This window comes from Ranitomeya variabilis, chromosome 4 (genome assembly GCF_051348905.1).
Source record: "Ranitomeya variabilis isolate aRanVar5 chromosome 4, aRanVar5.hap1, whole genome shotgun sequence".
Lineage (NCBI taxonomy): Eukaryota > Metazoa > Chordata > Amphibia > Anura > Dendrobatidae > Ranitomeya > Ranitomeya variabilis.
The window spans coordinates 112,960,194-112,969,768 of record NC_135235.1 but is presented as its reverse complement, the minus strand read 5'-3'; positions in this window follow the sequence as shown (position 1 = coordinate 112,969,768).

Below are 9,575 nucleotides of genomic sequence, written 5' to 3'. Positions count from 1 at the left end.
CCCATATGTGGGGGTAAACCACTGTTTGGGCGCACGGCAGGGCTCGGAAGGGAAGGCACGCCATTTGGCTTTTTGAATGGAAAATTAGCTCCAATCATTAGCGGACACCATGTCGTGTTTGGAGAGCCCCTGTGTGCCTAAACATTGGAGCTCCCGCACAAGTAAACCACTGTTTTGGCACACGTCGGGGTTCGGAAGGGAAGTAGTGACGTTTTGAAATGCAGACTTTGATGGAATGGTCTGCGGGCATCACGTTGCATTTGCAGAGCTCCTGATGTGCCTAAACAGTAGAAACACCCCAAAAGTGACCCCATTTTGGAAACTAGACCCCCGAAGGAACTTATCTAGATGTGTGGTGAGCACTTTCAACCCCCAAGTGCTTCACAGAAGTTTATAACGCAGAGCCGTGAAAATAAAAAATAATTGTTCTTTCCTCAAAAATTATGTTTTAGCAAGTAATTTTTTATTTTTGCAAGGGTAACAGGAGAAATTGGACCCCAACAGTTGTTGCCCAGTTTGTCCTGAGTACGCTGGTACCCCAAATGTGGGGGTAAACCACTGTTTGGGCGCACGTCGGGGATTGGAAGGGAGGGAGCACCATTTGACTTTTTGAACGCAAGATTGGCTGGAATCAATGGTGGCGCCATGTTGCATTTGGAGACCCCTGATGTGCCTAAACAGTGGAAACCCCTCAATTCTAACTTCAACACTAACCCCAACACACCCCTAATCCTAATCCCAACTGTAGCCATAACCCTAATCACAACCCTAACCCCAACACACCCCTAACCACAACCCTAACCGCAACACACCTGTAACCCTAATTCTAATCCTAACCCTAATCCCAACCCTAACCCTAATCCCAACCCTAACCACAACTGTAACCCCAACACACCCCTAACCCTATCCATAACCCTAACCACAAGCCTAATCTTAACCCTATTTCCAACCCTAGCCCTAATTCCAACCCTAACTCTAATTCCAACCCTAACCCTAAGGCTATGTGCCCACGTTGCGGATTCGTGTGAGATTTTTCCGCACGATTTTTGAAAAATCTGCAGGTAAAAGGCACTGCGTTTTACCTGCGGATTTACAGCAGATTTCCAGTGTTTTTTTGTGCGGATTTCACCTGCGGATTCCTATTGAGGAACAGGTGTAAAATGCTGCGGAATCCGCACAAAGAATTGACATGCTGCGGAAAATACAACGCAGCGTTTCTGCACGGAATTTTCCGCACCATGGGCACAGCGGATTTGGTTTTCCATAGGTGTACATGGTACTGTAAACCTGATGGAAAACTGCTACGAATTCGCAGCGGCCAATCCGCTGCGGATCCGCGGCCAATCCGCTGCGGATCCGCGGCCAATCCACTGCAGATCCGCGGCCAATCCGCTGCGGATCCGCGGCCAATCCGCTGCGGATCCGCAGCCAAATCCGCACTGTGTGCACATGCCATAACCCTAACCCTACCCCTAACCCTAACCCTACCCGTAACCCTAACCCTACCCCTAACCCTAACCCTACCCCTAGTTCTAACCCTAGTTCAAACCCTAGTTCTAACCCTAACCCTAGTGGAAAAAGAAAAAAAAAATATTTTCTTTATTTTATTATTGTCCCTACCTATGGGGGTGATAAAGGGGGGGGTTTATTTATTATTTTTTTTATTTTGATCGCTGTGATAGAACCTACCACAGCGATCAAAATGTACTTTGTAATGAATCTGCCGGCCGGCAGATTCGGCGGGCGCACTGAGCATGCGCCCGCCATTTTGGAAGATGGCGGCGCCCATGGAGGAGGCGGACGGGCACCGGGAGCCTCGGTAAGTATAAGGGGGGGGAGATCGGGGCACGGGGGGGGGGGGCGTCGGAGCACGGGGGGGTAACATAGGAGCACGGGGGGAGCGGACAGGAGGACGGGGGGAGCGGAGCACAGGACGGAGGGGACTACGGGACAGACCGGTGGCTTGGGGGGGCGATCGGTGGGGTGGGGGGGGTCACTTCAGTATTTCCAGCCATGGCCGATGATATTGCAGCATTGGCCATGGCTGGATTGTAATATTTCACCAGTTTTTTAGGTGAAATATTACAAATCGCTCTGATTGGCAGTTTCACTTTCAACAGCCAATCAGAGCGATCGTAGCCACGGGGGGGTGAAGCCACCCCCCCTGGGCTGAAGTACCACTCCCCCTGTCCCTGCAGATCGGGTGAAATCGGAGTTAACCCTTTCACCCGATCTGCAGGGACGCGATCATTCCATGACGCCACATAGGCGTCATGGGTCGGATTGGCACGGGTTTTCATGACGCCTACGTGGCGTCATGGGTCAGGAAGGGGTTAAGCAGTTGTTTGATAGCCCATCATGTATTAAAATGTGTCTTTTTTTTAAACGCATTTGAGGACACAGCATTATACCTCTTCACAATATGCGTTGAAGTTTGTGCGCCAGATTTTTTGAGACCCCAGCAGGGGCCATGGTTATTGTCCAATAGAAAGGCATTCAGTAAGGTATACTATACAAAGAATCATGCAGGGCCGGACTGGCAGTGTCTACCATGTTGTTCTCAAGACACCCATAGTGTTAAGACTAGTTACGATGGAGCACAAAGCTGCTGACTCCGTCACTTACCTCAGGAGGTCACAGGTATCATTAGAAATATTGGTCTTGTAGTAAATCTTCCTTTCCTCCATCCAGGGTAATATTTCTAGTAATATATCCCATCTGGTGATTGGGGACAGGGACAACATGGGCCTGTGTGAATTCAACTGCCAGGACTGAATTTCAGCCCCAGTCCGTACCTGGAATCATGATACCTAAGAAACAAGAAAAGTAACGGGACCTCCACGGTGTAGATATCCTTATGAAATAAATGATAATAAAACCTTCCAAAGCATAAAAGTAGTGAGCTCCACTGAGGATGAGCTGCTAACAGACACAATGCTATTTCCATGCATGTGCTTAAAGAGTAACCGTCATTTGAATTTTGATTTCATAAATCAATATTACACATGAAAATGAGAAACTTTATGATATATGTTATCAGAGAAATCTGCTTCTTTCTCCTCCTGGATTGATCTTTCAATTACAATTCATTGGTATAAATCTATAAAATCTGTATTCAGTGAAGACAGATTTCCCCATTACTGAGATAGGAGATGACAGTGAGTGGTTTTCAAATTCTATGGAAAGGGAGGATTAAGAGGCAGACACAGTTCTCCATAGAACTTTCTGAGCACCAACAGTCATCTCCTATCTCATTAATCAGTTCAGAAGGAGAATGACACAGATTTCTTTAATAAGATGTATTATGCAATTTCATATTTTCACCAGCACTATTAGTTTATGGGGAAAAAATGACAGAATAATAACATCAAGTTTATTCATGATGAAAACTAGCTACGCATTTTAGCATTAGACCATTACCTAGGTCCAGTGCCAAAACGAGTCTTATATATTATATATCTTGTGTTTTTGCTTTTTTTTTTTTTTAACTATTAAAAGTACCCATGATGCATAGGAATAAATTATGTTAAGACGAGCAAACTTTATGTCACAGTATCAGGTGCCTAATAAATACAAGAGATACAATAAATTTTAAATGAACAGATGGAATTACACTTTACATTGATAAGGAAGTTTAAAACGCGCCGACATATAAGAAAGGTAATTTTGTTTGGACAGATGGTGTAGGATTACTAATAACTACAAGAAATTAAATCCTCTTTTTTGTAATGCATAATGTCAACCACTAGATGGCACACTTGTTTAACAGTAATTACCGACAGTCTACTAAAGCTTGTTTATGTATTAGCAGGTAACACACAAGAAAATGGAATAAATTGTCTGTGCAAAATAATTTCATAGCAAATTAAAAAGCCGAGCAGGATTATATCTATATGCAGATTGCAAGTGAGCTAATTGAGCTTAAAAGGGTGACTGAATCCATTGAAGGAATCACATTGACAGGAGGCTGTCTCTATTTTATTGTACATAATGGTTTACAGTTTTAATATCTGCTCGTCATTAATATCTTTTAAGCTTGTAACAATAGCTGTTCCACCATCCATAGACCCTAATCACATGATTGTAATATTGGCTCTAACTATGGGAGAATCAAAAGCCTGATTGAATTTCTCTGAAAAGTAAAGAATGCAATGCATGGAAATTAATAAGGAGTTCCAACAAAGGGCTGCTCATCCCTCAAAGGGTTAAGATAATATCTAGTTTCTGTGGCAACCGAATGCAGAACCTGCAGGTAGGAATAAACTGTTGTGAGAGTGCATTAAGGCGGCCGCTCTCCCGGCTGATGAGAGGCGCAATAAATTGATTTCGTAGCAGTATTTATACAGCCTCCATTTTTATAAACCTGCCAACATTCATAAGTGTTTGCTAAAATGTGTTCCTGCCGTTAAGCCAAGTAACACCCTGCCTCAAAAATGGAAGCATTAATAGTTTATTTTTTGTCAATTAACAAAAAGAAAAATGAATGAGGAAAGAGAAATCTAAATCAAATCAATATTTGGTGTGACCTTCCTTTGTCTTCAAAACAGCATGAAGTCTAGGTCCACTAGAACTAGACAATTTGTGAAGGAGCTCGGGAGAGAGGACGTTCCAAACACTTGGAGAACCAACCACAGATCTGTGGATGTCGCTTGTGCAAATCATCACTGCCAGGGCTCCTTGTTCTTCCTTACCATGAAGATTGCTCTTAATGACACTGGCTGTATATTTGTTGTCATTGTCCTCCTATAGAATAAATTTGGTGCCAGTCAGATGCCTCCCTGATGACATTGCATGATGGATAATTATTTGCCTGTAGTTCTCACTGTAGAAGACACTTTTTCCTTACCACATTCCTAACTCTATTTGCGGAAATGCAGCCACAAACTTGCAGGAACCTCCACCATGCCTCACTGTTGCCTGCAGTTACTCATTATTGTACCACTCTTAAGGTTTTTAGTGATAAACTTCCTTCTATTGCAGCCAAATACTTCACATTTTACTCATCAGTCAAGAGCACATGGAGTCATTTTTATACACCCCAGTTCCTACATTTTCATGCATAGTTGATCCAAGAAGTATCGTTTCTCCTTGCAGAGAGTGACATGTTAAGCATGTCGAGGTGAGGAGACTTAAAGCTGCAATGCTCCTCTGGTAAATATGCAAATTCTCTCTTCAGAGAGGAAGAGGACTAGAATTCTAGTGCCACCTATTGGAAGTAGCAATCCTAACAGTCAATGTCGACCCTTTAATGAGCCTTGTCACATGACTTAGGATAAGAGCCAAACCAGATCTCAATTTGCAGACACTGTGTTTCGGGGTACTGCCCCTCGTCAGTGCAAAGTGTAGATCTGGTTTGGCTGATTGCATAGTTGAGTCTCGTGGCCTTGTTTCCATGTCGAAAGTATGATATTTTGGCAGGAATTCTTCCACGAAGACCAATTCTTGCCAGACTTCTCAGAACAGTAGATAGGTGAAGCTGGGTCTTAATGACTGCTGTAAGGTCTGAGCTGATGGCACTGCTGGACATTTCAAAGGGAAGCAAGCATGATGTGTCTTTTATTTCCTGTGCTAAGTTTCCTTGGCTTACCATTGTGTCTATGGTCCCTAGCTAATTTCATTTATTAGTGTTTCTTCAAAAGCATGAAACCCCAGTCTGCCTTGACATTTTTGACTGGGGGAGTCCTTGCTGATGCAGTATAACTACCTTGTGGCTTTTTTCTGTGCTCAGTCTTGCCATCATCCATGGTGTATCACCTGTAACATTAAACTATCTTCCGCAACCTCACCTTTGATGTTTCAGTTAATGACCGTGTTTCATCTGCATATAAAGTGATCATTATCAAATGTTTTGTATAGTTGATTGTTCATAAACCTGACTATAATACTAGAAAACCTCTGACTTTGTGTAAATCTACCTAGAAGAGTCCATGCTTCTTTGAAGGTAAAGGGTGGTCACATCAGTCACTTTGAATTTTGTTAATTCGTGAAAATAAACTATTAACATTTCTATTAGTGAAAGCATTCTTACTTTACAGCATTACTGTAATTCTGGAAATATTTTTCCTTTATTCTATGAAAGAGTATTTTAGCCTACAGGTAAACATCTACCTAGAAGAATGAGGGTATGTTCACATGGAAAACATTGGAAAAAGCACCAACAAAATATTAAAATGAATGGACTCATTATTTTTTTAGGTAAAACTACTTGCTGTTCGTATGTTCAGGCTTTTTAGCTTCTTTTAAATACTCAGGCTTTCAGAACACGCCAAGCGTTTATCACAAGAAGCATACATTCTTCGAAGAATACATTCAATACTTTGCAAAAGAAATCAATGAGAAGGCTTAAAAAGTGAATATTTGTGTAAAAACTGCTAGCATTGTCTTCATTGTTTAACCCCTTCACCCCAAGCCTGTTTTACAATTCTGACAAGTGTCCCTTTATGTGGTAATAACTCTGGAATGGTACAACAGATCCTATGGATTCTGAAATTGTTTTTTAGAGATGTATTGTACTTCTTGATAATGGTAATATTTATTCAATATGACTCTGAAATTTGACAAAAATGTAGAAATGTTTGCAATTTTCAAACTTAATTTTTATGCCCTTAAACTATAGAGTTATGTTACACAAAATAGTTAATAAATAACATTTCCCACATGTCTACTTTACATGAGCACAATTTTTGAAACATGATTTTTTGTTAGGAAGTTTTAAGGGTTACAAGCTGACCAGTGATTTCTCATTTTTATTCTGTACATACTCGGTGCTTCTTTTGCGACCTTCCTTTCGTTGTGATTTCAGGGACCTCACTAGGAAAATGTTGGCCTGGTACGATACAAACACCTTTGGTTCCCGGAAGTACTGGGGCTCACTCCTTCCTGACCTCCAAAGATTAGGGCTTTGATCGCTACACCCTGGACCTGAAGGTACGTAGCGGTCTGGCCAGCACATCGTGGTAGTACGTAAGCATTGTACATTGCCATCTGTACGATGTGCATGGTTAGCTTCTTGTACCACTCTTTGGTTTTTCTCATGGCATTGTATGGCTGGAGGGCTTGATCAGAGAGATCAACTACCCCCATGTTCTTGTTGTACCCCAGCACACAGTCCAGTTTGCAGTCCTATGTAGAGGTATCTCGTACAGTGGAAGTGATCCAGTGGATGGCCATCCCTCTTGTCCTTGTACTTGACCATCAGCATGTTTTCGCTACATTGGGCTCTGCTCCCACCCTTTCTGAGCAGCTGCCCAATTACCGACTTATTAAGGCATCTCTGATTTTTGCAGACAGTACCGCAGGCTGGGAATTGAAGCGTGGGATGCTGGGATAAAAATCATCTAAAGTCGTCTACATACAGGTAAAAATCTTGATCCAGCAGTGGGTGCACCAAATCTCACACAATTTTTTCACTCGCTCCCAAGACATGGGGACATTCAAGGGGTTCTATCCGGTTGTCCTTCCTGTCATAAACTCTAAACCTGTGTATTTACCCTGAGGCACTGTTGCAGTATAATTCCATACCTGGGCCTTTTACTGGGAAGGTATTGCGGGAATTTGAGCCTCGCATTGAAATTTATTAGGGACTCATTCACGCAAATCTCCATTTGGGGAAAGTACAAATGAGCAAACTTGTTGCTGAAGTGATCAATGATCAGGCAAACTTTGAATAGTCGATCAAAGTTGGGGTCATCTTAGGGAGAACATTGTGAATTATCACTGTAATGCAAACATTTGTTGATTGCCTCAAATATATTATGAGGCATAGCCATGCGGAACAGTGGAAGTTTATACAAAACTTGAACACCAATGTTGCCGAAGTACTGGCTTCTTCACTAACCCCATGTTACAGACAATGCCCCAAAACATCATCATTTCTACTGTGTCTACAGGCATCCAGTCTTTGTGCCAAAAATTGCTGAAAGTACAAAATCAGGAATCAATGGCTCGTAATCTCCAAGGGGGGGGGGAGGTCTATATGGGGACAGTAATGGTGGGTGGTTTAATTTTCTGTCCTGGGGCATCTGCATACCAGTTCAGTAACACTTGAGTAAGAGGAGGAGGAGGTTGAAAAATAAAGATAGGTGTCATCCTCTCCATCACTATCAGTGTTGGAGACAAGGAAGGCATATGCCTCCTTTGCTGAATACCTTGATTAGGACAAGAGGGACATTTTTTCACATATGCATTGTTCGTGTGTGCACCAAATTTTATTCAGGTGTGTGTGTGTGAGTGTTTAATGTAAACTTTTTTTATTTAGAAGAAAAAGAAAAGAATCTAGATTGCTATCTATCTAGATTAACTATGGCATATTTTTACTGTCCTTAATCTAGTCCTATCAACTAATCTAAAGAAATTTTCATGCCAAAAAAATCAACCACAGGAGGCTGATCAGTGATCACCAACTAGCGACGGCTGAAGGATGCATTGAAGGAATGTGGTGTAAAAAGGCAATAAAAAAGGTAGACAGAAAAAAAGTCCCTGCCAAACCAAAAGCGAGCATCAGTGCCAATAAGTGATGTGCATCTGATCAGCGACTGGGCAGCTGTAGGATGCACCTACAGAGGTGGTGCAAATGAGGGATGGGGGGCATAGGCAGGAAATAAAGTTCTAGAAAACAGCAAGCACAAGTGCCAATCAGTTATTTGTGTCACTGATCAGCACTTGGTGACTGCAGGATGCACAAACAAAAACCTGTCAAAATTCAAGCAATCAAGAACTGGTCAGCACCAGGGGCAGAAGGGGGGTCGAAAGGGGATTAGGGAGAGGGAAAAAAAGGGGGGGAAAGAGGGATTGGTTTGGGAACAGATCAGGGAAGGATCAGGAACATCTTCTTTCTTCAACAACAGCAGAAACACCAGCAGTGATGGCAAAGGCTTGAAAAAGTCTGTGGCATCACAAGGTCCAGCACAGCATGAAAGAATAGCACTATGACCACTCTTCACATGTCCGAAGCTAGAATCAGGAAGTGTAGGGTGGTCATAGTAAGGTCAGATCGCATCTGTGCCCCTGATTTGTGCACGCGACGTTATCGCCTGATCTCACTAACAGAGCTGGGCCTGGAGATGCTGTTGTTGCTAGGCTCCAGTCTATGAACGATGCTGCTATAGCACTGATCATAGGCCGGTCATCAGTGTTTCAGGCAATTTGATAGCCTGAAACACTGAAAACTCTGTGATTGGCTATTCAGAATTGAACAGCCAGTCACAGCAATCGTATAGATAGATAGATAGATAGATAGATAGATAGATAGATAGATAGATAGATAGATAGATACTAGTCTGTTCAGCTATGTTACCTGCATGTGGAATATCATATTCAACATGAAGACACAGGGAAAGGAAGAGCCGGAATGGTAGTGCTGGCAGACTTCTATCACTGTATGCACACTCCCCTATGTAATAGAATGGTCAGGAAAAGGGAGTGCAACAAGATAGAGCTGCAATGAGGGGGAAAATAATAAATATGAGCACTAAAAACTCTCTGACTGCAATTATTTAGTAACAATCGAGTAGTTGCATTTGTATCAAGTATTTGAGGGAGTAACAGGTACACTGTAAATAGGCCTGACCGCATAC